The sequence below is a fragment of the Hetaerina americana genome, unplaced genomic scaffold (genome assembly GCF_022747635.1).
Source record: "Hetaerina americana unplaced genomic scaffold, ioHetAmer1.1.p SCAF_11, whole genome shotgun sequence".
In the NCBI taxonomy this organism is placed as follows: domain Eukaryota; kingdom Metazoa; phylum Arthropoda; class Insecta; order Odonata; family Calopterygidae; genus Hetaerina; species Hetaerina americana.
Window position 1 is genome coordinate 33674758 of NW_027286181.1, and position 18782 is coordinate 33693539.

Genomic DNA, 18782 nt, shown 5'->3' on the forward strand with positions numbered 1-18782 from the left:
TTTAGAATGAACTTATGCTACTAATAATAGTATACATATGTTAAAAACTACGGTAACTTAACATTTTAATGATTCTATTTGCAGAAGTACCTAGACTTATATGAACCCATATCATAGATAAGCATAGAACCATATCAAATCATCAACTAAAAATATACATTTATTCCAAATAGCATGATTCCACAATCGAGCAACTTCAATTATTGATTCCTGATAGAAAAATATTTTTGAAAGTGAGTATTCTTTGTTTATTTCACTCAAATACAGCCAGACGAACCCGAAATCATGACAAAAAATTATCAAACAGGCCAATCATTAATAATGAAACAAAGATTATACTAATCAGCGTACAACGTCGAAGAAGATCAAGACGAAAAGGCTTAGAAAAATGTTTAAGTAACTTTTTAATAATGTCTCAGGTATTTCACAGTATTCCGAGATGGAGTGGAAATAGAATGGATAAATGAAACTGTTGTTTGCCTTTATTCGGTGGAATTTCCACTGTACAGATAACAGAAACAGAGGAATTCCACAACTAATATTTATCGGCGACCATGGTTTGACCCCTATGTGGCATCATCGGGAGGCATCAGCATTAGGCACTCTCGCTTGATTTAATCCAGTGTGTCTATAGATGATCACACACAGAGGTGAATATGATCGTTAATGAATATGAATAGTGGAATCGCTGTTTTTCTGTTCCCTGTAGAATGGATGAATATGGGTCTCTGAATGAGGCAAGACTTTCTATTCAAGAGACCCCCATAGCTAATTTCTTAATTATTTCTGTGATTCGTGTGGTGTTTATAAGTGATTATCGGCACCTTTCCGGTTATTTCACCCAATGTAAACTTGAGTAAAATTCACTAAGATTGAGCGAGTTGAAATAAAAATATTTCATTTCACAGCCTTAAGAGTCAGTGACGGATCTAAATTCTTCCCCAGTCCAAAAAAAATCAACACCTCTCGGCGAATCTCCGCGGTCTGCATTCCAAGATGAGTGCACTGGCACTGAACTCTTATTCACTCCCTGCGGAACATTAGGCACGCTCGATTGGTGTAATTCAAAGTTTCTCTGAGATCGAGAAGTCAAGAGGATTGGAGGAGGCGATCGCCATCTGAGATCGCTTGAGCCGTTGGGCACGTATCAATATTATTGGGTAGGTAAGACTCCAAAGGTCACAGAAAGGACGGAAAACCTGGCGTCGGCACATTTTCAATCCATCCACAAATGACGACAAGTAATACGCAGATTTAACCCAAATGAAATCGGACCCATTCTTCAATTATCTCCATGCGGAGCGACAGTAAAGGGAGCGACAATAAAGGTGAGTCTCGCAAATTAAGAAAGATTATTCACTAAGCAATTTGAGTGGGAAAGTCATTTGCTTCAACGACATTATATCTTCAAATGTCATATTTCCGGAACCTTCGTTGCTGATTGGCCCAATAATGACCAAGCAAAAAGGTTTCAGTAGAATAAGATAGTCATGAATAATCTGAAAGAAAACCAAGAACTGGTATTTTTGATTTCATGGCGGATCTTATGAATAGCAAGAATTAAATATTGCTAAGGATTTCTTTTAAAAGAGTTTCTAGCCGCATTATCCAGAGAAAATTACGAATTAGTGGCATCTGGAACGCAAAGTAATAGAGCATTTGTTTAACAGCTGTGCTTCTAGACCGTTTTACCGTGAGTAAATCTGCATCTTCTTCCCAAACGATTTCTTATAGACGATCTAATGTCATAAAAATAAATCCGATTAAACTTGAATTTTCTATTTTTGATCTTTTGAGTGAATTGATTAATCGTGACTTGGTATATTTGGAGCATTGCATGACTTGATGACTTGAAATTACAATGTAACATTAGTGCAGGGCACCGTTGAGGGCAGAGAAGACGAAGTGCGAGGATATGGACGGTTTACAAAGGAAGGTGTAAGCCCTGTCTGGAGGTAAGAAGGAAAACTCCATGCAAACAATCAAAGATAAATCAGAAATATTATTATTAAAACCAGGGAAGAATGAAGAGAGATAAAAAGAAGAAACACAGGAGCTATATGGTAAAGACTTTCGGCCAGCAAGCTTAAACATCGAAAGAGAATATGAAGAGTATAAATAATAAAGTATAAATATTATAATTTAAAGGATAGCTCAGATCCGGCCATACTTGGTGACGAAATAGAAAATACATTTAAAATACTGAAATGATTTAAGACCGTGGGGGTGAAAAACTAAACTATTGAACTACTTAAAGATTTAGGAGAACGTGATAGGAAGTTTTTATGGACTCATTCGTAGTATTTATGAGAAAGGAATTTGGTGGGCTGTTAGTTCCCATCCAAATTTGGAAAAGGCAAGTGTAAATTTGTGAGGACTATAGAACTAAAAGTTTGATTGCTGACCAGTTTCAACTCGGAAATGGTAGAGACAAGCGTTAGGTCATTACTAGAAAGGAACATACAGGATACAATAAAATCAGGATGTATAATATTCCTATTTTTCGCCGATTTCGAAGGCGTTTGATAGATTGAAACGAGTAGATAATGATAATATTGCCAAAACTAGGAGTAATTTCGAGAAATGGGCCACCTATTCGCCACCTGTATGTTTCTCAGACAGCTCAGGTGCGAGTGGATGGATGTAGCGTAGGGATAGTCAATGCTAAAGAGAGGGGTTACGTACTTTCAAACTTATATGCAGAAGAAATAGCAAAACATGCATGGCAAGACCTGGATGTAGGACTGAAAGCCGGGGCATTTTTCATAAAAATGGAGCAGGTTTGCAAGCGATCAAGTTTTATTTTACCAGTCAGCCAAAACCATAAGAGCATTGTTCAGCGCATTGGAATGTCAGTGCGATAGGTACGGAATGAGAATTAACGTAAGAAAAACAAATATTAGGCAGTTTTTGAGAATCAAAAGGCTAAGCTAATATTAAATTAGAAGTTCATAAAATAGAGCATGTGGAACATGTTATGTACTTCGAAAGTATTCTAGATGAAACTGGTCAAAGTAGTAGGGACGTAAGGAGAAGAATTGCACAAGGCAAAGAGGAGGGAATTGATCACAGGGATGCTGAGTAAGGATGTTAAGTAGTGGCTCGTCAAAAAAGTTGAAATGGAGCGTAGCTATGCACGGCGTGGAAATATGGTAGCTGAAACAAAACAATAGTCGTAGATTGGAGGGTTTTGAAATATGGGTGTGGGGAAGGATGAAGAAGGTGATGTGGATGGAAAGGGAAACATACTAGGAAGTGTAAGGCAAGGTGGTGGAGGATAGGGGATTGTTGGGAGATATCCAAAGGAGACATGAAATATGGATGCGGCAATGGGTAGTTGAAGGCTGTGCTACAGGTATAAACGCTAGGCAAGCGAGAAGGGTTAGGGATAGGTTAGGGTTGAGTGGAATGAATGGAGGAAGGAAACGTGCGAAATTGATGAAGGGTTCACTGCAAACTAGAATGGCTGATTGTGATTTGTAAGGAGATGCAAAGTAATGCATCTTTGTACCATTATATAGACTGTACCCATCAAAAATTTACCTTAAACAGTAGAATACCAAGAATAATTAAAATAATTGCACGAATATGTCACGTTGCGATCGAATACTTTTCATTAAAGTGATTCAGTAAAGAGAACAAGTTATGCAAGAAATTATAAGGATATGAGTGGTTAAATTTTGACTTATGAGGCAACGCCGTCCCAACTAAACGATTAAAGACACTCATTTGGTAATTATCTAAACAATATGTAAAATTTAAAGCAGGGAAACTGTATAGGGTAAAAGCAGCTAGAAAACGTGGCGACCCATAAAAAATCTGTCACTTCACCGAAAGACATCGGATTTATCGGATATTAGCGCACAAAAAGGGAGAGTAAGAAGAAAGGGCGTAATTTTTAAGCGCTGAGAACAAAATCAAACCATTTGGACTAATAATTTTAGCGTTGGATGAAGATGAGCGTTATTTTTAATTTTATCATACTTGTAACCCCATTTCTTCCACTCGGTACTTTCGCATAATGCGATATACATCGTGAGAATACAAGGAAGATTTATTTTAGTTATACAGGAAAATAATTTTTTCATTTGTAATGTGTTTTAATTCTTCACGGCGTAATTTTTTCCATTAAGTTTCCATATCCATCGACCATTTAACATAACCACCGTAATCAACCCGAAGGTTTTTCTTAATAGCCAAGGGTATAGCCAACCCCGAATGAAATTCCAAGGCTTGTCAAATTAACACATCCACAGTAGGGGAGGCAATTTATTTCTCAGTGTCATGTTAGGACTCCCTTGAAATTTCCCATGGAATTCATCAAACTGTATCACTTGTACTTCATACGATGTTGCCCAAAGGCATTATCCAGTATATAAAGTCAGAACCATATGATCATTGTCCAAACACCTCTCAAAAAGCTACCACGCCTCCCGATCATTTTTTTTCCAAATAACCTTTGCGTTATATTGAACGTAAGTAATGGATAATTAAGAATTTTATCATGTCAATGAATCACTTTTTAAAGATCGGGCAGTTGTTTGGGAGACGTTTTCGATTGGAGTACCTACTATTATGACGCGTATTTCCTTATGTATTTATATTGTTTGGTAGGCTTCCTACCGTTTAAGGTAGGTTATGCATGGATACAGAATGAGCACGCCAATATTTCTTAGCCTCGCCAAACTAAACACAGCCCCACACCCCACACTATTATAGATTCTTCTTCCACTACGAATGCTTTCTACTAACCTTTATTTTATTCCATCCAACATGCGCATCCCACATGTATTCCCATCCTTTCCTCGCTTGCCAATCATTCTCCTATCTATTTCAGTCATCAACATTCAATCGATAATAAATAGGCCCTACATTCACCTTTCTTTTTTCCTTTGGAATCTTAATCATAAGAGGATTCATACATATCAAGCATAGGAATCCACTCTTCTCCACCACCATGCCTAGCACTTCCTTATTCGTTTTTCTTTCTGTCCATTTCACCTTACCCATCCTTCTCCAAACCCATACAAGTATTTCAAAAGCCTCTAATCCATGCCTATCATCCTGCTCCAGCAACCAATTCAGCGACCAAGTTAACGAGTCGTTTCCAAAACTATGCTCCATATCAAACTTTTCCCTTACCTTTTCTAAACATCCTTACACACAGTCCGAGTCATCAACTCCCTCCTCCTTTTAAAAGTTTGTTTACCTAGCACAATCCTTCCTTAATTCTTAATCCACTACTATAATCCTCTTGGTTCAAAGCACTTTCATGATAGATAATCTGTCCCATTTACTCCATTTTATATTCTGGCAAATTGACGTTTAACTAAGCCTTCCGCTTTATCGAATGAATAATTTTTTATATTAACTCTCATACTATACCTATTAAGACTCCTTTCTAATGCGCTAAGCATTGACTGAAACCTTATTTTCTACAAATAAATAAGTTTTTAGAGTGTATAGTCAAATTCTTCTGGGGCATAAATAATTATATCTTGTTTATATACGCATGATTCTTTACTGTGTGAGCCCATAAGAGCAGTAATTGTATCACATTAAATGGTTACACTTAATAAGTATTCCGGCTAAAAAAGGCATAGTAACAACGTTCAACTGAAATTCTCCATAATAATAAAAAAGACAGAAACTCACTAGGGCCGTTCGCACACTGTTAGGAGGTCCGGATTTCATTCCCAACTTAAATCTCCACCAAATTTCATCCAATTTAGGTAATGCTTCCGGCACCAGATCTCACAAAGTGAGAAAACGCATTTGGCAGAGTTAAAGGTCCCTCAATGCTAACGTGCGAATTTCTGAGGCTGCAGGTCTCAGGACGAGATCTGCTCAACCCACATCTATCAAACTTAGCTCTGGGGAGATTACTGTGATCTTTTAAAGGCAAATTAAATAAAATTGAACACCCTATCCGTGGAGTATGGTGATAATATGGTGATTCTTACGAAGAATTGCCGTAGGTTGATAGCTTGAAGTAAGAGAAGACTTCAAGGACATAAGTATTTGACCACGCTGTAAGGCGTAGAAGATCCTTCCTACCGATTCGGACGGCTTCAACCGCGGAGGAGGTACCTGGGAAATAATGGCCGATGGATGTGAATAAGCCGGACGAGTCTTCCACTCCCTAAAATTCGTTCCCAAGTAATGGTGGTGAAGATGCGTGTTTCCCAATGACGCCGTAAATGTTTTGAAACGCCCCTTCGACTGACATCACGCAAGCATTTTCTTCACGGACTTCCTCGGGCAACAAGGGGCTCTCTCGTGATCGTGCCTCCAGCTTTAGACTCGGTCGAGAGTCCACAAAATTGTATTCGGTTGGCATACGTATGTGCTCACCTCTGTGCGATATTTTTTACAAAGGGCCCCCAAAATATTTCGCAGGTTCAGTGGTTCACTTATTTCGTAGTCTTTCCAGTTCATTTTGTATTGCAATTACTGCACTACACAAAACAGTAAAGTCTTAAGTTTACGAAGTATATTTGAAATTTTCGAGTACTTTTTCTCTCCATTTTACCGAAATGCAATTCATGCAAACTAATTCAAACGATTTGAAACATTTCTCGCTAACAATGCTGTAAAAGACTTTCACCAGACGAACATAATCGCGATTTTCACTAATTTTTTATACTTTCAAAATATACTGCACGCATTGACAGTAGTTTGTCAATCTTTTGCGTCAGTTAACAGTCCTGATACAAACGTATTAGTTTCGTTAAATTTGAAAGAGGAAATCATGGAGGATGATAAACAGCTAAGTACTATCGAAGAAAAATGGGAAAGTATTAAGAAAGGGTTGTCTAAAGCCGTAAAAGACACTATTTGAACCGTTAACGCTAAAAGAACTAGGAAACCGTGTATTACGGATGAGATGATTACAAAGATGGATGAGCGGAGAATATGGAAAAATGTAAATACAGAATTAGGCAAAATGAAGTACAAATAATTAAACAATAAATTGAGGCGGCCAACAAATTAAGCAGAAGAAGCATGGTGGAAGACGCAGTGCGAGGATAGGGAACGTCTGCAGAGGAAGGGTGAAATCGGTGCGCTGTACAGCAAAGTTAAATCTAGTAAGTAAGAAAGGAGGATCTATGCTAACAGTTAGAAATAAGGCAATTAAGATAATAGCTGACACAGGAAAGATCCAAGAGAGATGGAAGGAATATATAGAAGAACTGTATAGTGAAGAGCTTAGACCAACAAAGTTAGGCATAGAAAATGAACATGACGTAGAGGAAGATAGACAGGCATACTTGAAGATGAGATAGAAAAGGCTTTAAAGGGATATGAAACTAAATTAGGCCGAAAGGGTAGACAAAATTCTTCTGGAACTACTAAAATATTTGGAAAATATGGACTGATTAGTAGTCTCTATGGGGAAGGAATCTGGCTGGAAGACTTTGTGAGATCAGTTTTAGTTCCTATTCCGAAAAAGGTAAAGGCTATATCATGTGACGAATAGAGAAAAATAAGTTTGATTTCCAACGCAGCTAAATTTGTTCACAGGATCATCAACGGAAGGATAGAGAGTAGGGCAAATGATTACTTAGGGTATGATCACCTTGGGTTTAGGAAGGGGGGAGGTACGCGTGATGCTGTTGCAGTAATGAGACCCTAATTGGAGAAAAATATAGAATACCATCAGGACGCATTTGCCTTTTTAGTAGACGTCGAAAAAGCGTATGATTGAGTAAATTGGGAAAAATTAATGAGTATATTGAAGAAAATAGGAATAGATTGGAGGGACAAGAGGCTTATTAGCAACCTGTACATGTCTCAGACTGCTCAGGCACGAGTCCGGATGGGCAGTGTTAGGAAGAGGTGTAAGGCAGGATTCCCCATTACCACCATTGCTGATCAACGTACAAATATGTGAAAAAAACGATGAAAGGGGCATGGGAGGAACTGGAGGCAGGCATGCAAGTCCGAGGGTATTTCGTGAAATCAGTTAGGTTTACTGATGACCAACGGCAAAATTTTGTCAGTCAGCCAAGGGGTTGCAAGCATTGCTTAGTGAATTGGAAATTCAGTGCGACAGATATGGGATGAGAATCAATATTAATAAAACAAAGGTTATGCGATTTTCTGGAAAGAAAAAGGCAAAGCTAAAAACTGAAATAGGAGAGTAAAAACTAGAGCAGGTAGAACAGTTCACTTATCTAAAAAGTATTTTGGACCAACAGGTCAAAGCAGTAGGGACGTAAGGAGAAGAATTGCGCTAGGCAAAGAGGCTTTCACAAAGAGGAGAGAGTTGATGATGGGGACGTTGAGTAAGGATGTTAAGAAAAGACTCGTAAAAACTTTGATATGGAGCGTAGCTATGTACAGGGCGGAAACGTGGTCATTGAAGCGGGAGGACAGACATCGATTGGATGCTTTTGAAATGTGGGTTTGGAGAAGAATGGTGAAGGTGAAATGGACCGAAAGGGAAACAAATGAGGAAGTGCTTGTTACGGTGGGCAAAGAAAGGGGTTTGTTGGGACTAATACTTAAGGGGCAGGAAAAATAGAAGAGGGGCGTACTGGCACTGGGATGCTGAAAACTGTAATAGAGGGGAGAATGTTCGGAAAACGAAGAAAGGGCAGGCCAAGGATAGGGATGCTGGACCGGATGATGGGAGGAAGAATGTACACACCGATGAAAACAAATGAACGGGCGAATATTTCTTTAAATACCATTTGAAAATTTTACGATCCTTATATTACCTAAATTTAATTATTAAAACATTGGAAATTTAAGAATAAAGAAAATTTGAGACTGGTAAACACATCATTGTACCTTGAACTATTGGAGAGTGTTTAATGTTTTTAAATTATGGAAATGGATGCTTTCGGTTTTATGCTTGAGTGTAAGTTATTGAAGATTGCAGATGCTACATTATTTATTTTTATCCCACGCCGGTTTGCTATGTGGGGCGAAATTTAAATTATGGTAGTGGAATTTTTAGCAATGATCGCGTTAATGATAATATACGATAAGGCGAAAGAATTCTGCATGTCCGGGTTTTCACCGCGTTGTTGTTTGAAGCCGACAACAGTTTCGCCGAAGTTTCATCCGGCGTCTTCGACCTGAAGACGCCGGATGAAACTTCGGCGAAACTGTTGTCGGCTTCAAACAACAACGCGGTGAAAACCCGGACATGCAGAATTCTTCAAGCCACCGCCGCGAAAATCTACGCAGCCATACGATAAGGCGCGTTACAATAATCCATGGTCACATCAAGCTTTCCTTTGATGAAACTACAAAAGTCCATAGGTTAGAATGAGGTAGGCATAAGGCATCTTTGATTATAGTGGTACGTGGATGATTGCCCCATTAGGAGTGTCTCCTTCTCTTTCCGTTGCCGCTACCGAATCAGCTTCCACCGAAGTTACTTAGCAATGAACTTCAATGTCTTTTTTTCATGTGCATTTATCGCGTTGACGTTCGATTCTTTCTGAGGAGGCAGGTTATTGTGCAAGGTTACCTACGCTTTAAAATTTTGGCACGGGCACAAAAATCGGCCGGATTTTTTAGAAAAAATATATCCATTTGTTTTTCATCACTTCAAATATACCAAAATTTAACATATTTCTTAACTTTGAAAATATATCTTTGTGCCTCCTGGCAAGATCAAGTGAATGGGTGGTGAAAATGCATTTTATTTTATTTTTCCTTATCTTCAATAAAACTTTTTTTGCCGATATTTTTATAGATTGTTTTTCACGTTTGAACCAGAAAATTTATTTATATTTATTTTAATTTGATTCAGTTCAGAAAAGAAAGGCTCATTCACCTCATGAAGCGTCATGTCTTCAGGCCTTCACGATGATTTCCACTTTTCGACAACGCTCTCGTGGTAAGGACCGTAGACGTTTGAGAAATGAGAAAAAGGATTTTTTCTGCCTGGATGAAGAAGAAGATTCTGTCCCGATTTAAGGGGAAGAATTGCATGGGGAGAAAGGAAAGGAAGTTTCCACAAGACGGCGCCACTTATCTAATGAAGTTATGATGCGTACCAAACGGAAGGAGCAGATTTCCCGTCGTTCCCGGGAAAAGTTATAAAATAGAGAAATATAATTACGAAAGCCGGAAAAGATCCATCTAAAACTGATGCGATACGTTCTTCACACCATCCACTCAAATTTACGATGGGCGTCACCGGCCTTCGTTGCCGAATTTTTTTAAATTTAAATTCTTCAACCTTATCGATAAAAATATTAGTAATAAACTACGTTTTAGCACCCAGTGGCCACTTAACGTTGGAACATTAGCTATGGCCATCCGCTGAATACCAAAGACTACGTCAATAATTGTTTGGACCTTGTACATTTTATGTCTAATCCTACTGCTCAATGTGAAATTCTGTTATTGCGACACAAGTTGTGTGATTTTTCGGTCCAAGAGCTTCTCTGCCAAATGTTGTCCTCCAATTTTGAATATAATACCGCATAAGGCCTATTAGGAGAAGATCTTTACTATTCCGAACCAAACAGACCGTCGTTCGGGTTGATTACTAATGTTTTTAATAATCTTGAGATTTTTTTTTATTTTCACAAGCCCATCAAAAGGAAAATCAGCCAAGTGGAATGTAAGGATATCAATCTCAAAGCCCACTTTCTTCTACACGAAATCCCGCGAGCTACAACAGTGGCAAGCGGAGGGCCAAGTGAAAAACAGTGGCAAGTTCGGTCGCCAGTATTTCACGTAAAATGCCCACTTATTTAAAAATAGATGGGTTTCAGGTTGGTAAGGTAGTTGGTATGCTGGCTTCCAACCCTATGAGCCGAAATTCGAATCCAGTGGAGGTGGAATTTTTTCAGAGGTATCCGATCCATACTTGGGATACTATGACGACAGCTCTTTAAGCAAGCAGTCCGTTGAGTGGGACGTTGAATTGTCTTACCCCTTGGAGCCTTTCGTTAAGAGTAGGCTAACGTCGACGCCGGGATTCTCTCCGACTTTCTCCCATTCCCTGAAAACCGCTGAAAGCGAGGTAATTGACAGCTCTTCTTCGCTCTTTCAGCATTCTTACCGCAAGCAACTATATTCAGAATTCCATTGCCTTTCAGGGTCTCCAAAAATCCACTTGTCCCGCCTTCTTAGAATTCCTACCCATAGCCATCTCTTTTATTTTACTACGCCAAAAACACATTTTTGTTCCTATTCTGCATTCCCAAATCTCAAAAACCTAAGGCTATCCTTCTGCCTCAAAAACCAAGTTTCTGAACCATAAAAAAGTACGCTTACATTTTATTACAAATATAAGCATCCGAATTTATACCAAATGCATAATATATTACATACATATGTATGTACTTATTTACGTATTATGATGTATTTTTTAAATGAGTGACTAGTTGACATCCGTATCCACTGAGCGATAAAACATTCTTTAAAAAATTGATTAAGATGGGAAAGCTCGACTTCGACTTAGACTTCGAACGTTAATTCAATGAATTCCGTTAATAGCATTTTTTCTGATATTGTGGAATGTTCGTCCTGTTTTTATTGCCGGAAGAAATCAAAATGGCAAGAGTATTGAGATAGATGAAGTAATATTTCTCAAGCAATACAGGGGTATGAAGAGGATAGGCATGCTCGACGTGATAAAGGGAGGCAGAAGGTATGTGGAATTGAGAAAGGGTAATTGTATTCCATGCTAAAGTCTAGTGTTGCGCAAGGCAAGGTTTGGAATTTGAGCGATGATAAGTATGTGCTCTTTCTCAATCTACCATTAATGCAAATAAGTAATACCGGTAGAGAAGAAAAATTAAATTAACCCGACATGTTTGGATTCGTTCCATGACGGATAATTTTGAACATCGAATTACAAGACCAACATAAGATAATAGTTTAAGTAGGCCTGACATTTTTGCTAACCATTTTAGATTACCTACAAGTAATCGTGAAAAATTGATCCCGTCAAGTTCGTAGAATGGTATTAAACGCGCCAGCAGATTTTGTAAACGAGCCCGCATAATATTAACTTCTATACATTCCGTTAAGTTGATTAAAATATTAGACGTATCCAAAATTGAAACATATTTGTATATAACCAATGCGTTCAATAACTGCTGCGATCAGTCTTGACGAATGCGTCAACTACAAGTGGCTTACGATAAATTTGTCCAATGGCTGGGTTTATGCAAGAAAATACGGATACGAATGGGAGACATAAGTGAAGATGAGGAAGGAACAGAGATATAATGACATGCTTACGTTCTTATTACTGTCTGGACAAAGCCAAGGCAGTTGATGAGCTTGGTTGGGACCTGTACATTAAGGAGGGGTGCCTGGGTAATTTCAAGTGTAATTTTACAACCATAGAGCTGAGAATGATAAAAAATTTCAAATCTCTCTAATAAGTTCCGTTCGGTACATTTCTGACAAACATGTAACACCATGGCGTTAAAATCGGAGGTGTGGGATGGATCACAAAAGTGATTTGCATAAACACACTTATTATGACAACTATCAAAAATTCAACCGGATTTTTAGCTCTTTTCTTTTTTATTCAAAGGAAAGACTGTTGGTTTGATCACGTGAAAGTACGAAATTCCAGAAATATCACGATATATTCTTAAGCCCGCTATATCGCGATCTTAAAATTTACCGGGTAAACTGCGTGCCGCCACGTCGAGTTCTTAGAATACCCAGCAGAGGCCACTATGAGCCCAGCGCTGTACTTCGCTTTCGACAATCAAACACTCGATCTACTCAAAAGGAACTCTAGCGTCAAGCATCGGAACCGCTTTTGGAGAAAAAACATGAAACAGTAGATTTTGAATTCCAAACATTCAATTACGATAAACAAAACCGTAGGATACATTCAATGTCCCGAAACTCATAAAATAAAAATTAGAACAACACTTTATCATTTCAATTTAAGATTTGGATGGTTATTTTAAGTTAGAAATGGACATACATCACGTAGATCTCTTTGAATATCGAAATACGGTAACCTGAATGAAAAAAATAAATGAGAAATAACATTCGCGAGCCTAGAAAATTCAACTTTGAGGACCAAGAGAAAGGTCACCCCGACCCGTGATCAAAATCATTCCTTGATCTCAGACCTCCGATATTTCAACAAATTTTAATTATTCTCGAAGTATTCGTCTGCTCATTTAGTCTTATTAAAAACATATTTTCTGTTTAAAGTAAAAACCTTTAGCTTTCGTTAGCATAAAAATAGCTGGTTTTCTGCCTGTTTAACTCTAAATGGGGTGTTATCTTCATCAAAGACGTGAAGAGTACCAGAAATCAACATGTTAACTATCTCATATTCATTTAAATTTAAACACTACACATTTAAATGCCAGTTTTAGGTGAACTTCTAAAACAAGCCGATGATTTAAGTTCAAAACGCGCCATTAACTAACGACCAGGCGACAGGATTCGTGATATTCGAAGTAGGTAGGGTCAACGCTCGTGGTACGTCGCGAGCGTCAAACGAGCCGAGCTAACTGGGTCAACAATTAAGTTTTTTGGGCGTGCACACTTTTTGAATTGATATGGCTGTTTGATAGCCAGTCCGCAGTTAATTACGATCAACCAATATGCAACGACAGTGAAAGTGACTCAAAATGTTAAAAAAAATTGAAAAGGCGAATAAACGTGTGTTTAAAAAAACCCGTTTCCTCGAGATGCGACTACTAGCACGGCATCGGCGTATCAAAGCACAGCATCCGCTCAGGGCCCCTTCGGAGAAAATTCACGAACGGAATTGAAATCCACAACAAGAATGTATTTCACAATGGGGTGGAGTAGGTAAGTGCAAGTACTTAGCTTGCCCGCGAATCCATTTTCAACACAATCTTCCGGCCATTGTGAACGAAGGCACTCCAAGGAATCAATTCTGCTGAGGATTACCCTACAATATTTCTTGGCACGTTGCATAGGAAATATATTACGCTCTTCCCGTAAGCTATTGCACTTCCCTCGTGAACAGTTTCGTAACATTCCGTTCCTTAATAGGGTTTGCGCGCACAGTGATCCAATTAGGAACACAATGAATGATTTCTGTAACGACGATATCGTAAAATAGAATCGGACTGCAGCGGGCACTTCCCCACTCCAGACCTTCGTTACATCTCTGACATAGCGGGGATTTGTTTGCTTCTTTCGTAGCAAAACACTTTTCTTTACCTTCGTACAGATTACTTCCAGAAGGACGATACCATCTGACTGCACGTCCTTTGTTATTGACATCAGTGCACAGACGATGCAAGAGAAAGATGCTTGTCGTTCAATAGGGGACATTTATGTACATGTATTCACTTTATATGCGGAGCCTGATGTGTAGTAATACTATAAACCAGGGCTTGTAACATAAGTGAACTGATCTTATACCGAAATTTTAGTGTGATCTATATCGATAATATTTTCTCGTGCAATGTTGTTGCGGCAAGCTTCATATGAATACCTCTATAAATTCGACATAACCTAATTTTTATTGATAATAGACTCACCAGCAAAACGATGGGAATTAACGAAATTATTTTGACTGACAGTATCAAACAATGACAAAGTGATCTTCAGCACATACAACAATGCTTTGTCATTAGAATTATCCAGATTTCGCTTTTATTTGAAACATTTAAGAGGTTAAGCTCAGGTTCTAAAGTCTCCTATTTTTTTCCTTATGCCAGAGCGTTGGCACCCTCGTTACTTCTCAAAAAATCTCACTGTGAATGCAAACATATTTTGGGACGCAACGGCACCTCAATTCCGTACCCCCTTCTCCCCTTATGCCCACTGGAAATTTGCAGACGGTGCTGATGAGGGAGGCTTCAGGGGTTGGTTATCACACGACGTTTGGCTTTCTTTGAACTGTCACACCTACGAATGTGTATTCTTCAGACCCATAACACCATCACTACATGCCCTACACAATCGGCGATGAATTTCGAGGAATGTCGAACCGCATAAACGGAGGAAACGAATGATTTCATACTGTTATTGTACACCAAACGACGCCATTTTAAAAATTGAGAGTACTAATCACTCTAGCGAGAGTGAAGAGATATGGCAGATACGTATACGATCCCCTTGATCTGTACTACACAACCATCTTATGTCAAGCATTCAAAAAAGGAGCTTGAGTATTTTAAGCTCAAGCACTCACGGCTTCGAGATGAGGTAATGACAGAGTTAGCCTTCGAAACGTTGGCCGCTGATTACCTGACCCGGCTGGAAATCCGAGGGAAATTCATCCATATCATTCATCAGGAAAACACCAGTTAATTCAAAATCACATCTTTTTCTTGTGGAAATTTTAAGACTTTTTGCTCCTTGTATCTCGTCAATCGCTGCTTCCTACTGACATTTTTGTTTTTACCTTACTCCACTAACTACTTCGTTCCGACCCGCCGAAATTATTAGTCACGGAATATTCTTCTCATCCTGACGATTCCGTTACGTCTCAAGACTAAAATAAAACCATTATTGCAATTCAAGAAGACACAATATGATTACTATTCTGTTTATTCCTAGGGATAGTTTTTGTAAAGATGCGGACAAAGAGGGTATCTGGGAGAGAGGTTAAATTCCACTCCTCGGATTGATATACTATGATGGTTATGACGATTCATCCTTCGCCCCGCCTGGCGAGGCTTCAAACAGTCAATAAAAAATACGACATTTCGCATTGGAAGGTGAGGGAGTGGGGTCAAGCGGCCTATTTGGAACTTATTTCACTGCGCCCTTTGATGGTATCCCTTTGTCCAGCAAATCCAAAGGTTTCCTCGTTGTCCTTGACATGACTCATGCCAATGATTCTTTTCGTCCCCGCTTGCTCTTGCTCAGAACCTGAAGTTCCAGCAATGAGGTTAGTTGTTTCAGGTCCAGTCCGGTTCACTGCATTTCGAAAGTCGAAAAACCTGAAACCATACCTTGAATACCACCCTGTTTAGCCGGAGGAATTGATTTGTTGTTCTCCTGAACTCGTTTATGTCGGTATCTTGCCGAATACGCATTTTCATATCGATAACATTGGATTGCGGAGAGCAGTAAAATGGAAATTCGAAAAGTAAAACGAAATTGAAGAAGAGATTTTTCTTATGAAATTTATACAGAGTTACAGATACTTTTGATGCATATTAAATTAGCCTGTACGATTTTTTAGACTTGGTCCTTACTAATGTATTAGATTAAGATTCACGGGACACAAACTGTTTCAACTCCGACACGGGTAAGCACTTACTACCGTCGTGCAAAATTCTTTCCTTTACCTAAGCACACCTTAATTCCGAAGCGAGGATCCGGAAGTTGTTAAAATTTTCGGTAGTAGTTTTTAGGGGAGGCGACCGACAGCTAAGGTCATTTGCGCCATAGGGGATGGACAGGAAAGGATGAAGGGTGGAGAGAAACCCGGCGTCGGCATTAGCCTACTCTTTACGAAAGGCGCCAAGGGGTCCGCAGTTTAACGTCCCATCCGACGGACGGCGTACTCACTCAAAGTGCCCTCCACAAAGCACCTCAAGTAGGGATCGAGATACCTCTGAAAAATATTCAACACCGCCGGGATATTAAAATTTATTCATTTGTAAAATTCTACGCGAGACCTTAAGATGGGGTATAATTTAAACTTGACCTTAGAACAAAAATGAGTTAATCTCTCAATTTGATTTAATTTTTAGCTGCGTCAGCATCTGACTGAATGATTGAATGACTGATGATGTCATTTGCAGAACCAGATTCTTAAGTACGTAGACGAACTTTTTACTCGATACTGTGAGTTAAAGGAATGATGTGCTTGAGATTTAAATATACGGTAACTCTTTTTGAATACAAGACATATGTAGATGGCTGCACCTTACAGTTCACTGTACACGCATAGTTTTATCTGGAGTGAGAAGCATTTTCTATACTTGAAATGGCGACGTGGTGTAGGAGAATAGCGTGTAAACATTCGTTTCTTCCATATTCGTGGGGTAGCAACAATCTAAATGCATCGTAAATAGAGGGAGATGTACATGCGATGATGGTGTTATGGATGTGAAAAATGAGCGTTCCACGGGTGTGCCCACCCAAAGAAGGCTAAAAGTCGTGAGACAACGAATCCAAAATGCCACAGTCACGGGTCATCAGGAATTTGACACAAATAGACGTGTCCTCTGAGACCATCGAATTATGCTATTTCAACTTTCCGGCGTAAGCAGTTGGTCTGACAAAAATAGGATATACTACAATTTAAAGGAGTCTCGTATATACCATTCGATATCGTCTTAACGTTTCACAAATTCATCCGTTCCTTTGCTTCTTATCGAATTTTTTGTTCTGAAATATTACATAGCAAAAATGATTTCAGTGTTCATCAAGGTTGTGTACCCTGACTGGAAGTGAGCTCGTCGCTGGAACAAGCGATGTCATGTCAAGTGATTTCCTCGAGTTTTTAACACGAAACAAATGAGCCAAAATATTAAGGAAAAAACTTAACCTTACACCAACAACAAGAAATTGAGAAAGGGTTTGTATTATGCTTTTATTTGAGCCGGTCTTTAAATTTTAATAGGTCAACGTAATATGCGTCGGCACGGTGCAAGGAATAACCAGTTGGCAACATGATGGATTTTTGAGTGAGCAACGCATGTAAACGTGTCCTTTATTTTTTATCTAAGAAATGAACTCTGTCACTCGGAGAAGCAATCTAAAAATACAAGATACCGTGTTTCATGATTTTGTGAAACCCAGTTTTTCGTGAAAACTGAGAACTAGGCAACTAAAGATGGAAATGTAAATACGGCAATTTGATAATATTTTCAACTATTTATTTTTCCACATCGATTAAAACAAACTCGAAATCTGAAATCGATTCCTTCTTAAACGCTGCATACTTGGATCAACATAGCAATACTGAATTGCAGAGAAATATAACAAATAGAAGTGCGATTTTTGAGGGTTAATGCTCCCGAAACGAAAGTTTCTTTGCTGATGAATAGAAGGGAATGGATAATTTCGCAGTGTGTGTTAACGGCGAAATATATGATGAAGTGGATTAATTTGCATTTATTGGCAGATTTTTTAATGGCATGATTGATCATGAAGCATTTAATGTAATTAGGATTGCCTGCATAAAGGCTGTTGACAGTTGGTATGTAAAATAAACGAAGATATGACTGTCTATCTCTGCCGATCAACTCGGTGATTATTTCAGTACTGAACTAAAGACACTTAAAGTCGTACCGTCCAAAAGGGAGAATCGTATTCGATTTTCAGTAATGAAAACAGAGAAGTAAAATGCTTGTTTTCTCTCCAATTCTTGAATCCATTTGCCAATCACAGATAAGCAAGGTTTGTTTCAAAGAAGTATCGATTGTGACGCTGGAAGCCACATTATTTTATGCAGGAATCACAAAGGAGTTTTCGTGATCAATGGGTAAAAATCTGTTCTCGGAAGCCGTAGGACGGAATTTTTTTACTATTCACAGTTGAGGGACTTTCGGGAATATCATCAACCATAACTGCCAATGTTTTAATCCAGCAGCCCATTGTGTATCGTCGCTAAAACACCGGAACTGTTTCTTAACGTTCTCCTGCAAATCCAATTCCTTGCACGGGTTTCCGTTTACCTCCCAACTAATAAATACTTGCTGGAAGAAGCGTAAACATGTGTCCACAGTAAACATAAAACAAAAGCGCATGCGCAAATATCGAAAGTCAACAGAATAGTTGGACGTGTAAAAGGGTTTATCCGAGACTTAGCATCAAGCTCGCAAGCAACATGTATCATCCTGATTTCAGTTAGTAAAATAAGCATAGAGTGAAACAGGGCCGTAAAA